The 26723-nt window shown below is 41.0% G+C and overlaps 1 protein-coding gene across 3 annotated transcripts in view; it reads right to left on the reverse strand.

Moving 5' to 3' along the window:
- The window catches only part of LOC109030272 (kin of IRRE-like protein 3), a 616549-nt gene that overhangs the window by 307776 nt on the left and 282050 nt on the right, over positions 1-26723 (reverse strand). The gene's annotated exons all lie outside the window — the stretch shown is intronic.

The raw sequence follows: 26723 nt of genomic DNA on the forward strand, positions 1-26723 counted from the left end.
GGCAGCCTAGTGTGTATGCATAGCATGATATCCGTCCGCTTGACCGCGGTGTGTGCCGTGTAGACAGAAACTTCCAAGTCCGCTCGACAGACTTCGCCCTGCCACGGTCCCTTGTTGATACACCGAACGCCTGCACGTTGCCGAATCGTGCTGCTTTTACAACTTTTTCACCCGTTATTTCGTGGTGTTTTTGTCGGGTCTGACAACGGCTGGTCGGTGGGTAAGCTGCGCGTGGGACTGTGTCGTTTTGATGCTTGAGATTCACAGATTATGCACGGATAACAAGATGCGTCTGAACGACTACTTTCTTCGGCCAATATTTGCTCGTGTATCATCCTTGGAGGAAACGGTGGATGACGTCATTTACCGCAGGAAGGCATACCTTTAGCTCTTGTATTGACTGATACAGACATGACTGAGGGCATAACACACACACTGATAGCTGAAATCGAAAAATAAAAGTTTCTGCTCATGCTTTACCTTTTTATGGGAAAGTAAGTTACCAACACTCCCTTTTATACAAATTTTAGGATTTCTGAATGAGATCAGAGGACAAATTGATAAAATTTGCAGTTAAGAATGTCCAAGATTCCCCTGATATAAATGCATCAAACGATGGGAAATTCGACATCATTGAAATCTAAATATTCCGGATAAAAAAAAAAAAAAAAGAAAGAAGAAAAAAAACCAAGCTGAGGTATTACCGAAATATTTGGGCTAGTAACCCAATTTATTGGGGTACTACCACGATTAATTGGAAATGCCCATACAGGGTGATCCAAAAGTCCCTTCCACCTCCTCTAACTTTTCACCGAATTGAGGTAAAGATTTGAAACTTGGGGGATATTCCTAGGTCAAAGGGAGCTACTTTTTGGCCCCCCTAAAATTTTCAGGGGGGCCCCCTTTGGGGGGGAACGGCCCCCAACTTTTAATTTTCAAATGGGAAGACCCCCTTTGTGATAGCTCGTTCGAAAGAGCATAAAAAAAGAAAACTTTTCGCGCAAACCCGAAGTCAATATCTCAAACCGTTTAAAAATGGCGGCCGGTTAAAGTTCAAAATGGCCGAAAATTCACACCGGTTATTTGTCGATGGATTTGCGCGAAAATCGGTATGTAGGGGTATTTTGACACGAGAAAAACGAATTTGACGTTAGATTTTCAAAAAAACCGAAATTTCCAAAATGGCCGAAAATTTTCACCTCGGTTTTTTCCTGATGGATTTGCCTAAAACATGGAATTTGAGAGTATTTTGGTATAAGATAAACAAATTTGAACTTAGATTTCTAAAAAAATCAATTTTTGGTCATTTTGAACTTTAACAGGCGGCCATTTTGGAAATTTCGGTTTTTTTGAAAATCTAACGTCAAATTCGTTTTTCTCGTGTCAAAATACCCCTACATACCGATTTTCGCGCAAATCCATCGACAAATAACCGGTGTGAATTTTCGGCCATTTTGAACTTTAACCGGCCGCCATTTTTAAACGGTTTGAGATATTGACTTCGGGTTTGCGCGAAAAGTTTTCTTTTTTTATGCTCTTTCGAACGAGCTATCACAAAGGGGGTCTTCCCATTTGAAAATTAAAAGTTGGGGGCCGTTCCCCCCCAAAGGGGGCCCCCCTGAAAATTTTAGGGGGGCCAAAAAGTAGCTCCCTTTGACCTAGGAATATACCCCAAGTTTCAAATCTTTACCTCAATTAGGTAAAAAGTTAGAGGGGGTGGAAGGGACTTTTGGATCACCCTGTATATCATCCAACATCCCCTATCACCATTTTTCCGTGCAGGTTCGATCCTGAAAGCTCGTGCCTGATTTTTAATGAGGTCAGACGTTTTCAACTCAAAGATTTGATCAATATAACCCAAAGAAATACAGACAAGAAAATGTTCTTCGAACGTATACGTTTTTGGACGTTCACGTAATGTTTTGTTCTGCTACCTATATTACACATATCATGCAGAGGGAAAGACAGTGTAAGCACATTTAAGAGGTGCCAAATTTCATATTTGATATTTCATATGACAATTTCATGATAAAGCATGTATATCTGAGTAAAGTTTTTCATTAGATTTTCCGAATATTTTAGATCAAATTGCAACCAAAATTGTCTGAAAAATGGAAATGTTGCTTGTGTGAGGAATTTGCGGTTTGACTGTTGACTCTTATGTAAAAGTTCACGAGAAACACGATGGTGCCACTGGTTTTCTCTGAAATCAACTCCCAAGCTCAAAACAAGCTCTCAAGTTGAGGCCAAAATGGAGGGGATACCACGCTATCCTGAGAGTCCACCTCTACATCAAGACAAACTCTCCATGCAAAGATAGGGAGCAAATACATTTACAGGGCTGCCGTGTTTTCAGTTTTGGAGTCCCCAAATAAAGTGGCAACCCTCCTAAATTATTTGCTCCCTATCTTTGCATGGAGAGTTTGTTTTGATGTAGAAGTGGACTCTCGGGGTAGGGTGGGATATCCCCTCCAGTTTGGCCTCACTTTGAGAGTTTTTTTTGAGCTTGGGAGTTGATTTCAGAGAAAACCAGTGGCGCCATCGTGTTTCTCGCGAACTTTTACAAAAGAATTAATAGTCAAATCGCAAATTCCTCACACATGCAACATCTTCATTGAAAGAAAAATATGTAAAAAATTTCTGATAGATTCGGTTTTTATCGCAGAGATCTGGCAACGTCTAAAGGCTCACAGGGCGTTTTTCCTTAGTGCGCCAGCATACTTACAGCATATTACAGAATACTTACAGAATACTACACGACACAAATTGCCTACTTTTTCCCACCGTGCATATGCACGATCTCGCCGCGTGAGTTTTTCTAATACTCGCTCATAACTACGAGACATCCGACAACTCCGCCCCGAGATAAAATATTATCCGGACGCAGGCTGGTGTTCTGAATGCCGGCTACGACATATTTCACAAGATGCATTTTATTATTAAATGTGATCAAAGGCCGCTCCTGGCGCCGCGATCGGGCCGTCGCCGGACTTGACCAATCGCGCGCCTCCGTTCCGCGGCCCCGGGAGCGGGACATGCAAAAAGCGAATGCAAACACGACGCAAAGGGAATAGCCCCGGCTTTGTGTGTTTTCCTTTCCTCGCGCTCGCGAGGATGAGAGCTGCGTCGAGGACGAACTTTCGGTTACGATTCTCTGCTCGCGCGTGCGAGGGAAATTGGGACTTGGTTATCTTCCGAAATCCCGGATGCGATAGAGTCAGGCGAAAGGTCCCCGTGCAAAGGAGGCAACTAGAGTTGTTTGGTTCGATGAAAAAGTCTATTTTGGATCAAGGCAGAGATCCAAAGGGGATATAAGGGCCGTTTTTGGGCCCCTTCAAGCTGAATTTCCTCAATCTTATGATTTTTTGCCCATCGAAAATACATTTTTTACGAAAATCCATTTACCCATTTTTTTGCACTTTGGCGTCGTTGACAACTGGAGTGCATTTATCAGAAGGGAACCAAGCCACATCAGCCATAGCCAAAAACTGGGCGATTTAATTTTTTACTAGAGAACGTTTTTGCGGATTCCTTTGAAAATTTTAAGGAACTAGTTTCGTACTGTGTAGAAAATTCTCTGAAATTCAAAATAAAAATCCGCACATACCGTTTTCATGTAAAAAATTGACATGCACAGTTGAAAAATTTGGCAATATAGCTGATGTGGCTTGGTTCGTTTCTATTTAACCCGGTCCAACTGAAAATCCACGAAGGAGGGGTATCGATAAAGACTGTTTTTGAGCCTGCCTTGAATTTCCTCGACTCTACAATTGTTTGCTCATTTGAGGTCTATAATTTACAGAATGGATCATAATTTGGGCATTTCTGGTCTCATTTCAGGTCCTATACCGGCTTAAACATGGGTCTGAAGGCCGGTTTTGGTGGAAGATAAGAATTTTCCGGCACTTGTCAGCAAAGCCGCAAAATATGCATTTTACGCCAAAATTAACCTTCAAGCCCACGCTTGGGCCAGTATTCGACTCAAAAAGTTTCCAAAAAGGTCCGAATAATGATCACTTCCATAGAATATAGACCATAAATAAGCAAAAAATCGTTGAGTTGAGGAAATTAAAGATAGGCTCAAAAACAGTCTTTAAGGATTCCTCGTGCGTTACTGTTAGTTTGTCTATTAATTACCTCCTTCTTCCATTGAAACAACCCGCTTCTTCCAATAGAGTCGCTCCGTTATCTTCTTTGTCTATAGCTTTGTCTATCAATTTCAATAATCAGCCGGCAGGAAATATTCGATCCCTACATCCTTTGCGCCTCGATAGAAATCAGAGGCGGGCGAATCTGGGGCTCAACGTGGAAACCCTGTGATTCGGGGACCGAAGGGACAAGGATATCGGATGCAGGAAGTGAAGCGACGACGACGACACACAGGGCTCCGGAGACATGCCACGCCACCCCCATCCCCCCACAGCACCCCCCACCCCGCGCCCTACCGCTCCCCCGCCGTGGGGAGCGTATTGAATTCCAATCTTATTGTAATTTATAAGGAATTTGCCATACTTAAATCACCATATCCGCTTACCTCAGTCAGTTTGCACAAAACGTCGCTCCTCCAGCATAAAGGCGTATTTCAACCTCTAAGTGAGCCCTGGGAGGTATGGATTTATATGTAAAACAGGGCTCGAGTGGACATTGAGATACGCTCTTGCGTCGAGCGGTGTCTGGACGGCGTATCATCTCGAGCTCATAATCCTGGCTCGTCATTTTTCCGCCACCCGCCGCGCGCGAGCGCGTTGCCGGTGGCCTATCCTGCCGTGCTAAGATGTAAAGCCGTATGAACATTCAAGAGGTGCCACATTTCCTTCCATAAAATGTTTATTTTTGAGGAAAGATATGAATATTTTCCCTTGAAATTCTCAGGGACTTCAGGTAAAATTGCGAACAAAATTATCTGAAAAATTGGAAGGAAAATACTCATAAGTTTACCGGGAAATCCGCGTTTTACGAAAGGAAATTTGGCAACACCTGACGGCTCATACGGCGTTCTTCCTTAGCACGGCAGTATCGTCCCCGAAAAAGGGATAGTTTTTCGGTACATTTGTCCTACATTAAGGGTTGGGGCTTAAACTCGGGGCAATACGATTTTTGTGCTGAGGATATTTTTAATATATTAAATACTTTCTCTACCATAGGGTAGCGAGAAAGTAAAAATATAAGCCGTTTTGTGTGTGTACGTTTGTGTAGATTTGCTTTCTAATTGGTCGTTTGATTGACCAATCAGAAGACGTCGTTTAAAATTAAACCACGGGAAATTTAAAGTTCAAGAAATCGGGATAAAACTATAAAAATCAGCATAATATGTACGAGGAAATGTTGTGCTTTTTATAGCCGTTAGGCTCTATTCAATCCGATCAGTTCGCCTTCAAAGACCTGAGTAGGCAATTTGTGCTACTTAGCAGTTCGAATAGTTGCTCATTGAAGTTGGAAGCTTTTACGAAATTGTGTAGTAATAGCTCGTATTGTGGTTACACACTGAAGATTATAATAACTGCATGAGCTGAAACTCCGAATTTATCAATCAATTTTTTTTCCTAGCCCTTATTCATTAATATTGCCAAGCAACGGCCAGGCCGGTGCCACCTTAATTTGTCACCTCCTCACCGAAATACCACAAACACCATGCGACGTTTCAAAATTCCCGCCGCCACGTTATTTTTTTACAGAGAAATTGATCAACGAGGCAATCCAAAAATTTCACTGAATTTTCTGTGTGCTGCCGATAAAATTCAGTGAAATTTTCAAACGGATACAACTGACGATTCCTCTGTAAAAAAATAAAATGGCGGCGGAAATTTTGAAACATCGCATGGCGCTTGTGATATTTCGGCCGGAAGATGACGAATTCTTGATGACTGTAAAAAGTTAAAAATATCCGATCTCATTGATCGACGCCTCGTTTACATGATACGAGATCTACTCTATAAACCACACATTACGAACAAGCGCGAAAAAGTGTCCTATTTCAAGTCATAAATTGACGAATATTTTTGCTAATTCCATACTCACGTGTCCATGTTTGGGATAGCGAAAAAGGATTCGACATACTTTTTCATTTGATGAGCTCATACATAAAATTTCTCACCTGAAACAGAAAATGAAAAGTCGCAAAGTGAAAACCATGTATGTGCTGAAAGAGAACAATTTTACAACACAAAAACATACACAACTGGTTGGCGAAAAAGATCTCTGGTAAAAATAAAACGTATCATCATATGTACTGTTCAAATGTTCATGCGAGACACAAAAAAGATCTTCAACGATCATGGCAACGGTGCTGCCGGATTGTGATATAGTCTGTCTCTGCTCTTTTACGTGGAATTTACGGGTCAGAATCACCCTTAGGGACGGCAAGTGTGAGATTATCCCCCAGGATAATCTCACTAATTAATACATGAAATGAAGAAAAAAGACAATATGATGACTTAGGAGAGTTGATTTGAGCCAAAATCAGACCTACTCAAAGATTGTGCATTTTTCATTAATCGTATTCATTCATTTCGTCGCAAATTCTAGAATGCTTGAATTATAATAATCTAATATTAGGATTTCCTGTCCGTAGGTAAATTTCAAACAAAATGTTTCAACTGACATCATCAAACGGAACAAAGATCAAACAAATGGTATCAGTCGGATTTCTACCATTTAACTTCCGTTACTTACAAGTCGTTAAAATTAATCAAGATTTGATTCTATTTTTGATTATCTTCGTCGTATAAACTTTGAGGAGGAAACTTCCAAGGGAGCGCTACAGTCCGTACTTTGTCCGTTGCATTATGTATTCTGCCGTGCTAAGGAAGAACGCCGTATGAACCTCCGGGAGTTGCCAAATTTCCCCGATTAAAACACGCATTTTTAAAGAGAGTCAAACATACTTTTCCTTGAAATTCACAGGTGTTTTAGATGTAATTCCCAACGAAATTATCTGAAAAATTGGAGGAAAAATATTAAAAAATTTCCCAGTAAGTTCACTTTTCATTGAAGGGGATATGGCAACGCCTGAATGCTCATACGGCGTTTTTCCTTAGCACGACAGTATTCCGTTGATTCAATATTCTTGAATATAATTGGTCGCACCTTCTATCGAAACCACCCGGCAATCGCCGATCCGTAAAGTGACTTACATCCAACCTCGAAATTTTGCCACGCACTCGTTAAGCATAAAATTTCTTCTCTAACGTTCTCTGAGACTTTGAGATCTCTTGTCGTGAGTGAAAGCCGGTTTACAACCCCCATGCACACTCCAAGGTAAGAATAAACCACAGGGATGAGAATGGAAACAAAGAGAGTTTCAGACTTGCATTTACGTGTGGAGAATGTCGTGCAGAGTTCAGTGACGTGGCGTGAACTGCGATATATCGATTGATATGTAATTTAAACTTATGGTAAAGAATCTACTATTAAGGTGTTCGCTGCGAACACCCTGCTTATCGATCCTTTTCCATTGGTTTAAACGGCAGATCATTCGATAAATCGCAAAGCACGCCACGCCACTGGCAGAGTTCTGCCGTGCTAAGGAAAAACGCCATATGAACCTTCGAGAGTGGCGAAATTTCTCTGGATAAAACATATATTTTTTTTAGAAAAGTTAAGCTTGTTTTCCCTTGAAATTTTCACATATTTTATAAATCAAATCGCTTGCAAAACTGTCTGACAGGTTTAAAGAAAAATACTAAAAAATTTCCTCGTAAATTCGTTATCTTTTTAATGAAAAAAAATTCTCGGCGTTTTTACCAAGGTCCGTTGGTACTTTTACCATCTCACTTTTTTTACTTATTATTGGTAATTTTCCCAAGACAGACGTGTAAACTTACCTAAAAACCGGTATTTTTACTGTTTTTCTCAGGCAAGAATACCACTTTTATTGGTAATCAATTCCCGGTAACTTTGCCATTTTATCTCGGGTATTCTACCACAGTCGATACAAAATATTGGCGTTTTTACGGGGGTCAAGTAAAATTACCGAGAAAGTCAATAATTCTACCGAGATATCTCGGTAACTAACAGAAAAAACTGGGATCAAATAGAACCTTGAATTCTTGGTAACTTTACCCTTTTCTTAGTAAATACACAGAGATTTTTTTTCAGTGTTGAAGTAGATATGGCAGCATCTGAAGGCTCATACGGCGTTCTCTCTCAGGACGGCAGAGTTGAGATCTGCCGCATAATTACGACCGGGAATGTGGTTGCTCTTATTCGGTAACGTGGACGTCTTTGGCAGAAGTGGCAGAACTAACGAGTCAAAAGCGTGGTTAGGGAGACTCCCCAACTGGGCAACTTATTTCTAAGTTGTCTGTGGGCACCGGGAGCTTTGAAAGATAGTCTTAGACGACTTCCCGTTTGTTCGCAAGTGGAAGAGTTCCAGGGTTGCATATTTGGATTGCATTTTGCAAAAAGGAACCAGAAGCATTGCAATGGTGCTGAGATTGTGCAACTTCATCTTTTGCAATTCAAATACTGAAATCATGAAAAAATATGACATTTACCAGGTAACGTTTGTCTTAAATTTACAGAATTCAGCAAGTATAACAGGAACTGTTAATGGATAATCAGGTTTCTCTTCCAAGAAAAAAGAAGTTGCACAATCTTAGCAATGTTGCAATGCTCCTGGTTCCTTTTTTCAAAACGCAATCCATTTGATGTGCTTTTACCCTGATATCAGTTTAAAAGACCACCAATCGTCTTTATAACTTTCTTGTCAGCGAGAAAAGCACGCATTCGTATTGCCATATACTATATTTTTCACTATCGAAAGTTCAATACTCCTTTTTATCTTCGATGACATAATTTAAATGACTTCACCTTTAATTACCACCTTTAATCACCTCACTGGGCCGATAACCAAAAGGGATGAGGGATGAGAGTTTTGAGGCACAAACGAAATATTTTTAGAGAACGAGAGAGGCAGAATAGACAGGTTATACAAGACAAAACTATATAAGCTGATGAATATTAATTTTTGCATTGCATGGTTGCAATTTCTCCAACACCTTTCTCCTGATTAAGTTGTTATTTTATTACGTGCTTTGGCTGATTAAGGTGATTCGATGGACGCCATATTTTGTGTCAAAACGGCATGCGATATATCGCATCAATTGATTCCATTTTTTCAGCTACTCGTCATTTTTCTCCAATTTTCAGATCGCAATTCTCTTGTCAGGAGACTTAAACACTCACTTACCAATTTTAACAAAGAAATTCAACGTAATAGAGGCGTGGTTTTTTTAGAGAGAAAACATCGCATTCGATACTCATATCGAAACTGCACTCGAATGCGATATTTTCTCTCTAAAAAACCACGCCTTTATTACGTTGAATTTCTTTGTTAAAATTGGTAAGTGAGTGCTTAAGTCTCCTGACAACAGAATTGCGATCTCAAAATTGGAGAAAAATGACGAGTAGCTGAAAAAATTGAATCAATTGATGCGATATATCGCATGCCGTTCTGACACAAAATATGGCGTCCATCGAATCACCTTAAGTTGTCCTCTAAAAGAAAACTTCTACCTTATACATTCACATTGCCTCGATAGGGAACGCAATGATTTGTTGCCAAATTCGGCAACGCGGGGGGAAGAATTCGAGGAACGAGGGCAGAGTTTTGTTCGGGAGTAAGTGTGAACGAATCGGAATGTGGCGAAATCGGGGCGAGTGACGAATGGAGTGAGTCGTCATCAAACAAGCCTCCGGGCTCCCGCTCCCCGGATTCCTGCATTCAGCGCGACGGCGCCTGCATAAAGCCGCTCCTGCAACCCGCCTGACAGTCCGTCTGCATTCCCAAGTCTACATCTCGCCCGGCTCTCCCTCGCGAATCGATGATCTCCAACTTGCTCGACCGCCAGGCGCCTTTTTGCAACAGTTTCCAACCCGGGTTATTCCGCCGTTTCCTGGAATTTTCACCCGTAACTTTCGGACTGGTGACCTAAATAGACCTATTCGATACATCCAACATCGTTCGAAAGACCGCTCACCTGGATCAGTGTTTAATTTCACGATGTTTCTCCTTTCTTTGCCCATGGGCGGTTCTTGAAAGTTGGCAACATTGTTAAAATCTATTAGCTTTTCGACTGAACCTAAATCGATATTGATTAAGGTATTGCTATGAGAAACAAACAGTGTTGCCGACTTGCAAGAATACGTCTGTTCGAAAGACTGCGACAGACCGCTCACCTGGATCAGTGTTTAATGTCACGATGTTTCTCCTTTCTTGGCCCAGTGGCGATTCTTGAATGTTGGCAACGATGTTATTCATCCATTTAAATGTATGTAAAAAATCGATTATTCTCACCTAAATCGATATTATTAATGGATTGAAATGGAGAAAAGACAGTGTTGCCAACTTGCAAAATCGCCACTGCCTTTGGCTGGGGCCTAAGTCTTGTTTGTACAGCCATTACCGTATTAGCCACGTTTGAAGGGATTAAAATTGATGAAAGTTAATAAAAATTCTACGTTTATCCCAACAGCTATTTGTCAAAAATTAAAAAGATAAAACGCATTGATTCCTCTTTTGGGAATGAGAGCCAGCTCTGTGCCCGGAAAGTCGCGATGTAAATGTTATAATCATGCACAATGCTGCCTTTGAAGTTTGGAAGACATTCAGAACTCCCAGAAAATTTGCCTTCAAAAATTGTACTGTGCAAATGAGATACTCGAGAGCTCACAGTTCCATGTGATACCTCTATTTTAAACAGGATCAACATTGCCTGAGATAATTTTCTTATTGTTATTTTTGCAACGGCCAACTGAATAACATAAACGCCTTGAAACTGTTTGGGAATTACTTTTGCATTAAGAGAAATATATTCATAAAATTTCAAGCCAGAATGTTGCATTTGAGGACTGCGTGCTATGCCTTTGAATTTTATTTTTGGAGCAGTGTTTGAGAGATCGTAAGAAAACGAACGAGCAATATTAGTGCTTAATCATTATAATACATATTTATCATCGAAATATGACCGTTAAATCCTTGAATACATCGAAGATTTCTAAAATTTTCGCCTTCAAAAACTGGACACGGCAATGTGAGCTATCTGCATTCCTTGCGTCTGGCAGCTAACTTGGTTACCTCTATAAGTAGGTCTATTTTGTAACATGCGTTTTCGGAGTCAGCAAGTTAGCAAAATCGTTTCCTCTACATTTAAACATATGAAATTAATCGATTCTCAGACGGACCAGGCGGTACGACAAGAATCGATTATTTAACGTATGTTTAAACGGTGCAGCTGCCAACCTGCTGAACCCGCCTCAGGCTGAAATGTCATCCACTGCGTCATTCAATGTCAAGCACAGAGATCTCATCCTCTAGTGCATTCGAAAGAAATACCGGATTGTTTTATTTATACTAAAGAATTACACAAGAGAGGAAGAGACTACTGGGGGGGGGGGGGGGGTGAATTTTTTGCGCAATACTCTCTATATCATATCGGATAAAAAATCACGGGTAAAAGCTTCCCCGTCCTCTCCGGTTTCGCATAGTGCGTGCGTGAATTGCGATATCGATGTGTCATTTAAACCTATGAAAAGATCGATAAATAGGGTGTTGCAGCAAACACCTTATAATCGATCTTACCATAGGTTAATACATACATCGATAATCGCAATTCAGCCACGCACGTTTCGTACGACTCTTTAGATGGTATATTGAGCCGTGTCAAAGACCGCGATCCAATTTCAACGCACTCCGTTAACAAGCAATTTTCAGGTTAGAATCTTTTATCATACCATTCGAGATGCATCATCCGGAGGGAAATAAACAGAAGCTATTGGCGCGGTGCATGCACTTACGAGATTCTTTTTTCCTCGGTTTTTTTCGAGCGAATTGAAACTGAGTACTTGACTCGTGGCTCCAGTTGCGAGATGAAGAGAAGACTGCATTCGCCGTGCCGAGGAAAAACGTCATATGACCCTCCGGATGTTGCCAAATTTCTTTTTGTAAAGCACTTGTTTTTGAGGATATTCATACATGTATTTCCTTGAAATATTCAGATACTATTGATTAAATTGCGAATTGGATTCTCTGAAAAATTGGGAGAAAAATACCCACCAGCTTCATCAAAACTTTGTATTTAATTAGAGGAAATTTGGCAACGTCTAGAGGCTCCTACGGTGTTTTTTCCACAGCACGGCAAAGCTGTCGAATAGCCGTCAGTCTCGGATGAAGTTCGCGAAGTTGTAAGTCCTCGTTGCACCCCTGTCTCATTTATACTTTACTTGAATTTATTCACTTTATAACTGAACGAGCTTCCCTCTAAAAGGGAAGGGGTACGTTTTCGAAGAGAGCCCTCGGCTACGTGAGTTTGTCAGTGTTATAGGGCTCATGGAAAATTGACTTCTTCCCTTTTTAAAAAAGGAGAAAAAATTCGTTCAACTGCAAACGTGATTCCAACTGCAACGATCGGAAGAGGTATCCTCTCGGGGAAAATAATATAAGTAAGGGTATTAAAGGTGCTTTGAAAAATCAAACTTTTTTCTCGGAACATGGGGATTGAAGATGGCATTCTCATCGATTTCGAGTCAATTGTCATTTTGCAGCGAGTTTCTTTACTCCGAATGTAAAACTTTAGTGGCATAGCTGCCTTTGCCGATGCCGTGTCATTTTGTTCTGAAATGGAGCCTGGTAACTTTTAAATTACTACTAGAAACATTTTTATCCACTTAGGAAGGCAAAAAAACTATGAGCAGCCCATGACACATACCTAAGTACAATAAGATGAGGAACAAAGCTGAAATAGGGGAAATAAGGCTGAACAAAAAAATTAATACCTCGAAGCGTTTCAGCTGATGACTCAACAAATATCAATCGGAAATAAAATAAACTTGAAAAAAGAAAGAAAAGAAAATGAATCAAATCTACGCGACCACAAAACACAAAATAGAAATCACTCAGTGTACTTTGACGAGGTGATATTCAGAAAATTTTAGTTCCATCCATACAGGTTTTGATTAGGTTTTACATTTTTTCGTCGCATTTTGGCTCTCTTTTCCTTATGATTGTAGTGTAGGAAACTCAGTCTCATCCAAAACTGTAAGTAAACCATTAATCTATTGTATTTTCCGACAGATAATATTCTAGAAACGCTCTGGCGATATGAATATTCTCAAAATGTAACGTTTTAAAATGTTAAACTGTTTCATTGACACATTTTCAAAAAATCTCTATGCACTAAGAAAAATAGTTGCGTTCTTATGCGTTTCGGCAAGTGAGGGAAAAGTATCACGAAGCAAATCAAATTTTGTTAGGATTTTGGTGAAGTTTTCGAAAATTCTCCCACAGAAAATAATGAAAAAACTGGAAAACCTATGAGTCAACCAAAGGTTACTTCATTAAGGTCTGAAGGATACTTCTAGTTCCACTTCCCGTATCAGGCTGCAGAAGTGGTGTGTCTAAATTCAGATTTGGGCGCCTTCAATTCGAGTGATACTTCCAGCGTATCCGGAGAGTTAGTTTAGTTGCGTGACCTAACTTAACCCAACCTGACTCTCTTACGAACGGTTCCCAAGCTTTGCAACCGATCAGAATTGTAAAAAATCGGGCACATTAAATTACTCTTTTAAAAAAGTGTTTTTCTATTCAGAAAGTACTTTTTATGTATTTTTTTTTTTACAAATAATCTCATCAAATGTGTTTTTTTTTAATTCTCCGTTAATTTGTGTCACTTTGTGGGTTCGGTGGGTGAATGCTATCTCGGCGTATGTATATCGATCGATTTTTGTGAAACTTCATACAGGAGGTAGTTTTTGGCGGGAAACTCAAATTTTCAGAATTCTAAAACCCAAAATAGCGGGCGTGGACTAATATACCATCTCGGCTTCTGTCCGATCGAATACATGAAACTTAGTATCCGGGGGTAGTTTTCGACGGGAAATTCAAGTTTTGAGTCCAATTTTCAGAATGTGAAAATCCAAGATGGCGGACGTAGCCTGAGATGCTACCTCAGCTTCTGAGACTTGATAGGTTTATATGACGCGGTATTTTTATACGAAAAACTCGAATATTCAGTCAAACCTTGGAATCAGCCAAAGGTTTAGGTTACATGGACGTATTTCTACCAAACAGACCTATGTGGAGGTGAGAAATATGGGGTGTGCTCGTCGAAGCTGCATAAGAAACAATGTAAAAGTGGACGTGATTCCTTTTGAAGAATTGGCAAAGCGGGATTTTACATTCTACCAAACAGACCTATGTGCCAACTGAATGCGGAACTCATGAGCCGCGGGCATGGCAAGAGATCGTTGTGGACAGGGCTCATGAGTTTATGCGGAGGCGGGCGGCTTCGTTGCCGCTGACGTCACTGGCGCTTTATTATTCTCATTCACTCTTACGGCCAGAGAACTAACGAGCGACCCCATATTTCTCACCTCCACATAGGTCTGTTTGGTAGAAATACGTCCACTTCATATTCCAAATCAACTGAACTTCAGTGTTATTTTTTTCTCTCGGTGTAAGTAGAGTCCCTTTATAGTAAGAGTAAAGACAATGTGAATCCATTCCTGATTGGCTCCCGTATTTTAGGTCTTCACAGAATTACAAACGGGAATAAAGATTACAGTTTCACCAACTGCAAAGCTTATAAACTGGAATGGACCGGGACACAGAGGGTACGGCAAGGAACAAATGGCATGAGAGAGGGAACGGAGATAAGAATTCGGGAATGGGTTGATCAAAGATTACAAAAAACGTCCAATTTGTGTAATCTTTATTCCCGTTTGTGATATCCATGAGCCGCGTTGTCTTAACTCTCTCTGTAAAGGGACAATCGGTGTAATATGTTACCAAGAAGAGGATAACACAGAGAATTAGTGTGAAACCCTTAGTGAATTCAATTCTTTCAAAAAGTAGATAATGCCAAGCTTGCAATTCAACGCCTCACTTACCATTCACCGATTCCGAAAGCGTATCATATCCGATCGCGAAACCCTCTGATTACTCAGCCAACTAAACGCGAACACTCCTTTTCGTGCCGCGGAACTGCGTATGAGTGGCATGGCGAGAATTGCGATATGTCGATTATTATACCCTTTAAACCTATGAAAAACGATCGATAAACAGGGTGTTCGCAGCGAACACCTTAATAATCGATTCTTCACCGTAGGTTTAAACGGCATGACAATCGATACATCGGAATTCACGCTACGCCACTGCTGCGTACGTTCCGTCTCGCAGCTCGGTGGCAGAATTTGACTCTGTCAACATTTCACTGCTCGACGGGGTTCGAATTTTCGTAGCTGCAGGAAATCGTGTTTTATTTTCACCCGGGGAGACTCAACGACCCGCTGGGGGGCCGGCGAGGGGGAACCGAATGTGGGAAGCAGGTTTTATTTCTCTCTTCGGGGGTTGTCTCATTAGCCCGGTTGCCTATCACGACGGCACTCCCCCTCCACCCCCTCCTCCCCGCCCTCGACGCCCCCGCCGCAGTTAGCGCGACGGAATTTGCATGTCTCACAGTAGTGAGGAGTTGCGGCCGTTGCACCGCCACCAGGCCACCGTTGCCGATTTTGCGTGGAAAATCGATTATTTTACGTTAGAACTGTGTATGGTGAACGGGAGCAGAACGGCAACGCTGCGTATCACGTATGGCGCACTCTGCTGAGCAAGATTGCACGGAGAAAAAAGTATGGTTGAAATTCCACTATATTAGTGATGTTCCATTTGGGCTCCTAACGAGCATCGGTTTAAACTAACAATGGTGGTGTTTTTATCATTAAGAGATAATACCCCCATCGTAGCCAAATATTACTATTTATCAAGAAGTCATATGAACCATAAGTAATTTAACAATTTCAGCAATGGTTTTTTCTCTAAGTACGAGAGTTTTGCTCAAAATGGATTGGTGAAAGCCTCTACTGATGCGTCGATATCACAGACGAAGAAACGTAAATCCATTACAAGGTTGCAAAATTCAATCTAACCTTTCAATATTGTTTACGTAGAGATGATTGTACGATTTCCGTCTGATAGTTTGCTGACTTTTGCGCGTAATCAAAGGGAATATTAAACTTCATTTTTGTCAATGAGAAACTGCTATTTCTGAGCTTATTCAAAAACCTCATACTTGCGTAGAAAATCTACGCGTGGTATCCAAGTAAATTTTACTTAAAGTGGAAGCATAGCAGAGCAGGAGTATTCTAGAAGTATTGTCTCTGCATATGATTCTCATGGAGGTAACATAGTGCAGTTCAGTAATGAAGCTCGTACGGCTACTTCAAATAATTGGTATCCGATCCTTGTAGCGTGGTAGCTGGATGCACATAGTGTTCCTTTTAATGATAGCAGAAGAAATTTTGATACCTTTAGGTTCGGCACAATCTTGCAATGCTGGGTCAACGAGGCTTTCCAAGTTTCCTCGACCCTTCTCTATGATGGTAACCAATAAATAAGATAAAATCCATTTAAGGTGTTATTTACGCCCCTCGCCCTAGTTACACAGACAATGCACGAATTTGCACCCATCGCTATAGATTTTGTATTTTCTCCTTCAGTTTACGAGGCTTCCGCAATTTACAACGTTGCCAACACTCACATAAAAGTCGTAACAAGCAGAGAGAAAGGGCCTGTTGCAAACTTCAGCTAGAGCAAAAAGAAGAGTAATTTACTGAAGAAAATGACTCAAAAATCACGATGAGCGCATCGAGAAAGTCTGAAATACACTCCTAGCTTCACAGTCTGCGTAAGAATTATGACAATTGGCAACGCTGCCAATACTCACGTAAAAGTTGTTACAAGCAGAGAGAAAGAGCCTGTTGCAAACTTCAGCTAGAGCAAAAAAGAGAGTGATTTCTTTTAGAAAATGGCTCAAAAATCACAATGAGCGTATCGGAAAAGTCTGAAATCCATTCCTAACTTCACAATCTGGGTGAGTAATATACAATCTTTTAAGCTTTCCGCTTCAATAACATTACCACAGCACCGGTGAATATTTTTTAAGAGGAGTCGATCCTCCCAATCATGACGCACTAGGGTGCTACACAATATTCAACATGGCTGACGCTTCCGTGCACAAATCATGAGAAAGCACCATGGTACCATGGTCTTTATCATAGCAAGGAAAGTGTAAAAATAAACACGCCAGTTGATAAAACACTGTCTCGTTTCGTAGGTTTTGGCTGGTTGGCGTCGGCCATGTTGAATATTGTGTTGCATCCAAGTAAGCAAGGGTTGAATGAAACAACTGCAACTCATCTTACAAAATGTTCACCTGTACCGTAATATCGTTTTTAAAGCGGGAAGCTTCAAAAACGCATATTTCTTACGAAAGTTGTGAAGTTAGGACTGTATTTTGATTTCTCGATGCGCTTATCGTGATATTTCATTATGAAACAACTCATCTATTTGCTCTAGCTGAAGTTTGCAACAAGCCTTTATTACTTAAAGACCCGATACTGTTTTTTGGTCCTTTGAAAATCAGATCACACACTTTTTTTTTTTTTTCCTCCATGGATCTTCACAGTCTTCCACCCTATAAGAAGTGTTGAAGGCGGGCTCGGTACGTTACAGACGAAGTCGAGAGGGGAATGAGGGGGGGAGGGGGGTGCAGGGGCCGGGTTCACACCAGCCAGCAGCCGCCGACCATTTCCGGAAATGAAATTTATCGATCAGAAAAGCAGAGGGAAACCGCACGACGCGCCGCGGCCGGACGGATCCGTAATAATCCGCCATCGGACTTTAATTCGATTAACCCCAACCCTCCGCCCCCCACCACCCCTCGGAACGATTTATCATAATTTCTCAACCCCGTGCCGGGACAGTCATTATTCGAGAGTTTAATAATCAATACTAAACCTTTATGAATAACAGTCATATCCCTTAATATTCATTTCCCGACCGGTCGGCGCACCCCCCCCCCCCCCCCCGATTTCACTCACCGCCCCCCTCAAATTACGCCGGTCATTCCGCACCCCCGCCCCAGGTCGTCGTTAGCGCTTTTCCGATTGCATTTTTATAGCTTACTTCGCGAGTGTGCGTAGTTCGGTTCTAGCGGGGGCGCCGCACACTGGATTGAGACAATAGGAGAGGTCGGACAAAATTTGGAAACTTTAAAAGATTATAACTCCATTTGTACAAAACTTTGAGGTTCTAAAAGTGGTTCCAATGGTTTCCTCGGAAAATTTTCTTGCAGAGGCAACCCTTAAAATTCAAAATTTGACAAATTAAACTTCAAATTTGCAAGTTTTGTTGAAAAATTTCATGTCCGACCTCTCTGATTGACCCAATCCACTGTACGCCGGGCAGTGGCAAGAGCAATTAGAAGAAGTTTTCCACAACAAATTTTGACATTTATCTAGTCATATTGTAGATTTTATGAAGTTCCCCATAAAAAATAATTCAGGAGGCGAATGCAACCATTTATAAACTTCTACGTTTTGTATAAACGAGGATATAAGCTTTTGAAGTTTCTACATCACGTGCAACTTCTTCCACCGACTGGCTCCAATGTGCGTCGGATGAGACTCGTTGCTCCTCGGATGTGAGGACGAAATTTAAATTCCACTTGAGCTCTGAAAAGCATGGTGATATAAGAGCGATAGGGCTCATCCCAAATTGTAGATGTGCTCTTCTGTCAATAGAACGACGATGTGAATTATTGATTCCAAGCGCGACGGGCTTTTGACGGACGGTCAAGGGCTGAACTAATGGGATTACCATTCAGTGTCACGGAGTGGTGATTGAAAATATTCCAAAGATTTTCTCAAAAATAAAAAAAGGGAAGCCTCTTCATACGTACATTAAAAAAACTAGCTGCTTCAGCTCGCTACGCTCGCTTGCGCCGCTAGCCGGTGGCTTCGCCCCCTGGACCCCCAGTCACTCGCTCCGCGAGTGAATGTTGGCTCGCTTCGCGAGCCAAATTTTGCTACTACGAGTAATTAGAGGACTTCCAGGAAAATTTTAAATGATAAAAAAATGATAAATTCAAAAACAAAGAATAAGAAACTGATAATGATAACCACCTACTTCTAGAAAAAGAAACATCTTTGAAAAATAAAAAACACTCCTTGAAAAGAAAATCAAAAACACTTTGTGAAAATTTAACGGTGCGAAAGGGTGAACATTAATCACCGATTCTCTTGGAAGAACACATGAGCTGCTGTAAAAAAGTTAATTATTAATAAAACCTGTGCTGCCGTAAAAAGGAAAATTATCTTCTGAAAAATACACATCAAAATTAAGTAATTTTCATGTAAAAAAAAACTATAATGATAAAATCATGAAAGCAAAACTCTAGACGCACTACTGAGAAACCTGGACAAACCGAAAACTGATTATGAGCAATTCGACGGAGGAAATGCGTAGTAGGTGTTCCGAGTCAGACGGCATAAGAAAGGGAGTGATACTGACAAAGGACCCATGCCAGAGCAGAAGGGTGACACGTACTAACGGCAGGTAGGGATGGGTTTACGTGGAGAGGGAAACGGAAAATCAGAGGGTGGGAGGTCCCCCAACCTTATGACTCGTCCAGCGGCAAAGACGAAAATATTTCGTTATCAAATCGAGGTAAATTTTGCAACGTCGGTCGCGCAAATTGAAAAACTAAGGAATGTTGGCACGTCTACAGCCTAAAAGCTTTCATTCAAAACAAATCCGAGCAAAATCGGTCCAGTAGTTTCCGAGATCGAATTAGCACAAACTGTCCAACGTCAAAAACGCAAGCATGTCGTTATCAAATCGAGGTAAATTTTGCAACGTCGGTCGTGCAAATCGAAAAACTAAGGAATGTTGGCACGTCTACAGCCTAAGAGCTTTCATTTAAAACAAATCCGAGCAAAATCGGTCCAGTAGTTTCCGAGATCGAATTAGCACAAACTGTCCAACGTCAAAAACGCAAGCATGTCGTTATCAAATCGAGGTAAATTTTGCAACGTCGGTCGTGCAAATCGAAAAACTAAGGAATGTTGGCACGTCTACAGCCTAAGAGCTTTCATTTAAAACAAATCCGAGCAAAATCGGTCCAGTAGTTTCCGAGATCGAATTAGCACAAACTGTCCAACGTCAAAAACGCAAGCATGTCGTTACCAAATCGAGGTAAATTTTGCAACGTCGGTCTCGCAAATCGAAAAACTAAGGAATGTTGGCACGTCTACAGCCTAAGAGCTTTCATTTAAAACAAATCCGAGCAAAATCGGTCCAGTAGTTTCCGAGATCGAATTAGCACAAACTGTATGAGGCCAAAAAAAGGCCTTAGGATATTAAATATATAGATAGAATAGATAGATAGATAGATAGATTTCTAATATTTCCCCGGATATTGTATAAGTAGGCTGAATGATTACGAATAAACCTTTTTGTGAAAGTACACACGTTTCTTGGAAAAGCTATATTTCATCAAAATAAAGGCAACATCGCATTACCCATACGCGGTCTTGTCGCGGCGTGGCTGTTTACAGTGTACCGACAAAGATAAATAACCCAGAGAACTCTACTGATCGAAGTTGTAGAAACAGTGTGTGCAAATTCAGAATTGGGGCGCCTTCAATTTGAGTGATACTTCCAGCGTATCCGGAGAGTTAGTTTAGTTGCGTGACCTAACTTGACCCAACCTGACTCGGTTGCGATCAATTCCCAAGCTTTGAGACCAATCAAGATCATTGAACTTGGACATATTTAATTACTGCAAAGGCACATTTAAATGTTCAAGAATTATTTTAAGTGTATTATTTTTCCACAGGGAAACTCACCAAATTGTTTACCTTAAAGTTCTCCATGAATGTGTACTACCTTGGCCTTTGAGGTATGGTAGGTAAATGCTATCTTGGCTCCTATTCGATTGTTTTACGCTCAACTCAGGATTAAGCGGTATTTTTTTCATCGGAAACTATAGAATTTTTAATATAATTTCTAAAATTCTAAAATCCAAGATGGTGGATCTGGCCACCTCAAACTTTACCTAGGTTCCAATTCGATCGATTTTATTCGGGGGCATTTTCGGACATAAGACTCGAAATTTTTAATCAAATTTTTGAAAATTCGAAAATTCAGGATAGCGGCTGTGGCTTGATATGATACTTCAGCTCGGGTTCAACCGGTTTTTTGCAGATTTGCCCTTCAGAAGTAAATGAACAGAGCTACACACTGGGAAAAAAACACATTGGATCTAGAGTCTAGACTCTTAAAAACACAGACAAGAGAAAATACTTTTGATTCAATCCGATTTTTGCTTAAATCAAAAACCAAGACTCTTAATTTGAGCGGTTTTCTTTTTGATTTAAGCAAAAAGCTGATTGAATCAAGAGTATTTTTTCTTGGCAATGTTTTTAAGAGTCTGAACTCTAGATCCAATGTGTATTTTTCCAGTGCAAAGTTCGTTCGTCCAATTTTGAATTTAAACTGACCGCAGTTTATTGAAATTCAAAATTGTACGTTCAAACTTTTTTCCTCGGAAGAATTTAAGAGTAAATTCGACGAGTAGATCATTTATGTCAAAAAAAAAAAAAAAAAAAAAAAAAAAAAAAAAAAAAAAAAAATTAACTGTTAGACTTGATTTGTTTGAAGAAACCGCTTGCACTCTTGAGTTTTTCGCCACTCTATTTCTAACGCGGCGGTCGGATACGAAAGTCTTTATCACCCGAAGGTGCTCTGAGAGTCTCCGAATAGAATCCTCCGCCGCATAGAAAATACATTACCCAAAACTCACCCACACAGACGAGCCACGACTCAACGAGGTCTCCGAAATCCGCTTCACGTGCACGTGTGTACAGACTAAGACCCTTGCGTCCGTCTCGGCGGGGATTTGGTCCCGCAGCCTGCGGTCCTGTCCCCACCGCAGGGGCGGAAGGAGGGCTAAGCGACCGGAAATGTCCACACGGGCGCGGAAATTTGGACAACTCGCGACTCCTTGGAGGGAAGAGCTGCCGCGCTCAGGAAGAACGCCGTACGAGCCTTCAGACGTTGCCAAGTTTTGGTCGAAAATTTAAACAGCTTAGAACGATGTCAGGTATAGTCAAACCGACTCTTAATCATCTACCCTGCACTGGAAAAAAAACACATTGGATCTAGAGTCCAGACTCTTGAAAACATTGACAAGAAAAAATACTTTCGATTCAATCGGATTTTTGCTTGAATCAAAACGAAATCCGCTGAAATTAAGTGGCTTGGTTCTTGATTTAAGGTATATTCTGATTGAATCAAGAGTACTTTGTCTTGTCGATGTTTTTAAGAGTCTGGACTTTAGATCCAATGTGGTTTTTTTCCAGTGTGTGAGAACTTGTCCTTATTTGCGATGTTTTTGAAAGGTTTTCGCCTGATTTACCAGCGCAAAGTAGTGAAGTTTTGCAGTTTTCTCGAATACTTGCTCATTTTCGGTCCTAAATTAGATTGTTTATGTATGAGTGAGTACAAGCGACTACCACTTCCTCCTTTAAATAAGTTGTAATAGGTGTACTAAAGATTAACGTATTCGAATATGAAAGTGATAGTCGCTTGTGCTCATACATGAACAATCTAATTTAGGACAGAAAATGAGTAATTATTCAACAAAACTGCAAAACTTCACTGCTTTGCGCTGTTAAATCAGGAAAAAATCTTTCAAAAACACCTCTAATAAGGACAAGTTCTCACAGGGTAGATTTTTAAGAGTCCATTTGACCATACATGATATTATCCTGAGCTGTTTCAATTTTCGACCGAAGTTAGGGCCAAAATACTCTCCTTAATGGGACACATCCTTTGTACGCAATTCAATCTAACATATCTGGAAATTTCAAGTGAAAATATGCATGAATGTGGTCAAAAATACATTTTTTAACGAGGGAAACTTGGCAACTCTCGAATGTGCATACGGCGTTTTTCCTGAGCACGGCAGAGCGCGTCTTTGTCCCTGGCCCGGCGGACGCGGAAGCACATCGCGTCGTGCGGTGCGGTCTACCTTTCCGGGCGCCGGCCGCTCCTGAGTAGTCCGCGTCGACCCCTATTCATTCCGAGGATTTACCGGCGCCCGGACCAAATCCGATTTCAGCGTTTGATGATGATTAACTTAACCGTTTTGCGCAGTAGCTCCGGACCTAAACCCTCGACAATGATTCAAGTTTTGCTCCGCGAATGAAGCCTCTGCATGTGTCAGGAATTTGCGCTATCGTCACCATCCGACCGAGGTATCACAAGCGCCATGCGACGTTTCAAAATTTTATCCGCCATCTTATTTCTATACGGAGAAATTGCTCAACGAAACTGTCCAAAATTTCACTGAATTTGCTTTGTGCTGCCGATAAAATTCCGTGAAATTTTCGAACAGATTCAACCAACAATTGCTCTGTAAAAATATAACATGGCGGCGAAAATTGTTGAAGGTCGCATGGCATCCGGAGTTTAAAGCAGAGTTTTTTGTAATGATATATATCGACATTAAGCTATAGACAAAGAGGACAAAAGGAAAATGGAGCGATTCTATTTTGTTGAAACGGGTAATTCTTACAGACCAAGGGGGAAAATGATGGACCAACTGTAGGGTCTTTCGTAGGTTGTCGTTAAGTTATTAGTCTATTACCTACCTCTTTTGCCCGTTGCAACCACCCCCTTCCACCAATAGGATCCCTCCATAACCCTTTTGTTTTTTTGTCTATAGCTATTTCTATCACTTTCAACAATCAGCTCGCTGGCAGGTCATACCGTGCACATTCATCCGAGGGGCTATTTTGGATTGTCCCGTGCAATCCCCGCGATGAGTGGAAAAGCAAGAGGATGTAAAAGTTGCAATAATTACAAACTTCCACTCTGGAGACCCTGATTTCCATTGCGACGCCGGGTCCGGGGGTCTTTCTCCCCGGTTCTTTTCTTCTCATTCTCCGCGAGACCCTGAGAGTCCGCGCCCGGCTCCCTGATTAATTGAGTCAGCTGAGCTTTGTTCAATTTTTAAGCGCCGGCTCCGAGGAGGTAGTTTCCAAAGTATTATGCTCCGCGACAAAGCACTTGTTCAACAAAATTCCCCGTATAAGCTCAAAGTTGACGCATAGTTCTTTATTTTCCGCCCGCCCCGCCCCGCCCCGCCCCGCCGGGGGAGTCAAATTCAGAGGAATAAAATGGATGTGTAAGCTTTATTACTCTTTTGTTTTCCCTTTTTTTTATTTTCGCCCCCCCCCGCCCCTCGCACCCGTAATACTTTTCCCTAAACTGTTTTCCGTAATACTTACGAGGAAAACCTTTTAATCGGGCCCCGTGCCGGAATTCTCCGCCCGGCTTTTTATTTGTTTTCCCGACGCTTTCTTTGACAACTTTAAAGGCGACATTAAAAATTGAAAAAGTTTCCCCGCCCCCCCCCCCGCCCCCGCCCGGAATCATAAAAAAAGTTTCGGGGAAGTTGTAATTGCAACCTCCCAAAAATAGCATTCTCCCGCGCGCGCCGTCGAGCGGTGTTCGGCGGTAATCATCTCCGATATTGTTGCCGAGGGTATTACTGCCGCGCTGAGGAGAAACGCCGTATGAGCCTTCAGACGTTGCCGAATTTCCCCGAATAAAACACGTCTCTTCGGACAGATTTCTGCAAATTTTTCCTTGAAATTTGTAGGTATTTTAGATTCAATTGTGAACGAAATTCTCTGAGGCCTTGTCTCCACGGGAGGTTTTCATGGGATTTGTCCCAAGTTCGAATCGCAGGAATGAAACTTCTGGGATTTTTCCCAGTTACTGTCTCCACGGGACGGGGCTCATACAGTCCTGCGACTAGTTTGCGCGGGAAGATAAAGTAGTTAAAGTTGAGTATTTAACCGGGATTATAATAGTAAATGCACTCAATTGCCGAGTAGACACATTATTTTAACGAAACAAACATTAACAATGTAGTAATGAATAGAATATCGCACAATTCGTTTTCACTTCTTCTTCTTCTCTCGGTGGGTCCTAGGGGTACAAGTACCATACTTGGTACTGAGAAAAATATAGATTAACTCAATATTTTTCCCAACTTCGTAAGTGGGATTTTTCCCTGGGACAAATCTCGTGAAACGGCTGGTGGAGACAAGGCCTGAAAAATTAGAGGAAAAATATTCAAAATTTTCTCAATAAATTCGGTTTTTTATTCAAGGAGATATGGCAACGCCTGAATGCTTATACGGCGTTCTTCCTTAGGACGGCAGATTAGCCGTTTGAGCCGCGCTCGGAGGAGCTGCTTCTGACGTGGTGAATTATTCAAAGGAATGTCGGTAACGGAGGAAAGTCAGGTAATGAGGGGGAAACATCGTGTCGACGACTTTGAAAATATGATAAGGAAATCGACGCTCGCAGCGGGGGAGTCTGCAGTGGAGCGCTTTGATAGGAAAAGTGATTCTGCGCCAGGTATTGGGAACCCCGAGGTGAAGAATCAGAGCTATACTATTCTACAGAACGTGGGAAGGAAATTATCCCTTTTTTAAACAGTATATTTCATTTCATCATTGATCCCATTCTCAGGGCACTGCTTTTGTATGTCTATATCGACATGATCCCATTATCAGGGCACTTCTTTTGTATGTCTATGTCGACAAGGAAGTACCCCTAATTTAAAAGACAATCTGTATGAGTGATCAAATGGATTCATAAATCTAAGTTATTCATAGTTAGGCATTTTTGCACTTTTAGCCACCCCCGATCTTTCCACATTATTAATCTTAATTTAATCTTATCTTAACTCCCATATGTACCTTCTGTAAATTCTGTAATTTTCTAATTTTCCCCTATAACTTTATATCTCATGTAATTTCAATATTCACTACTTTTACTGTTTTATTCTTACCCCTAAAGTTTCCCAAAAGTACTTGTAAAATGTAATAGTCCAAAAAAATTGTAAAAAGTCCAACTTTATGGACTGATCACTCTATCGCAAATACCACAACATGTATCTTGCAAAAAAAAAAAAAAAAAAAAAAAAAAAAAAAAAAAAAAAAAAAAAAAAAAAAAACAATTCATCATTGACAGTATGGATCGGCTCGTGACCGTGTTGCGTGTTGCTGTTGCCGGATCTCTAACATAAATAGACAGAATATAACTTGTGTGGATTAGATCAAAATGGAGTATTCACGTGAGGAGAGTACGGACATGTCGAAAAATGGATTTCTGAGGCCCTAGAAGGGCAGCTAACCTGCTGCCAAAAATCCCGCTGACACTCTTAATCAACAAATTACGTTACTAAAACCCAAATGTTGCGGCACTACGTTCTCATCGTGCGTTGCTATACTACCGTAATCATATGGAAATGTACGTATCATCCAAGAAATTGGGGTAGTACCACAATTTTAAGGGACAATGCCTGACCCCTTTTTTTCTGGGAACAGAATGAAGGGCGTCTCAGGGTTGCCACAGAATTTAGAGATTGAAACTCCCTGATATTTCCCTGATTTCTCTGTAATATTTTGGTAAAATTCTCTGACAATTGAAGATATGCTAGAATGCTTGAAAAGGCATGATTTGAAATAGTTTTCAGGCAAAATTTGTTGTTTGAAACTTCAAACCCATTCGAGATAGGAAATAAAGGTTACTTGCCAATTTTTCCCCGACATTCACTGAAAAAAATAGTTCTGTTTACAGGGCTCCTGCACTTCTTTTGCAACAGTCACAGAAGCTTCCATTATGAGGACAGAGTACTCTGTTCCCACGACCAAAGTTCTGTTCCCACAACAGAAAAATTCTGTAAGTGTAACAAAAAAACTGCAGGAGCCCTGTGAACATAAGGTTCTGTCGTCAGCACCATCTGTTTTTTTCTGTGTTCTCGTCATTTTCCCTAACATTTCCAGGTGTTCCCTGACTTTTTAAA

The sequence above is a fragment of the Bemisia tabaci genome, chromosome 8 (genome assembly GCF_918797505.1).
Source record: "Bemisia tabaci chromosome 8, PGI_BMITA_v3".
Taxonomy (NCBI): Eukaryota; Metazoa; Arthropoda; class Insecta; order Hemiptera; family Aleyrodidae; genus Bemisia; species Bemisia tabaci.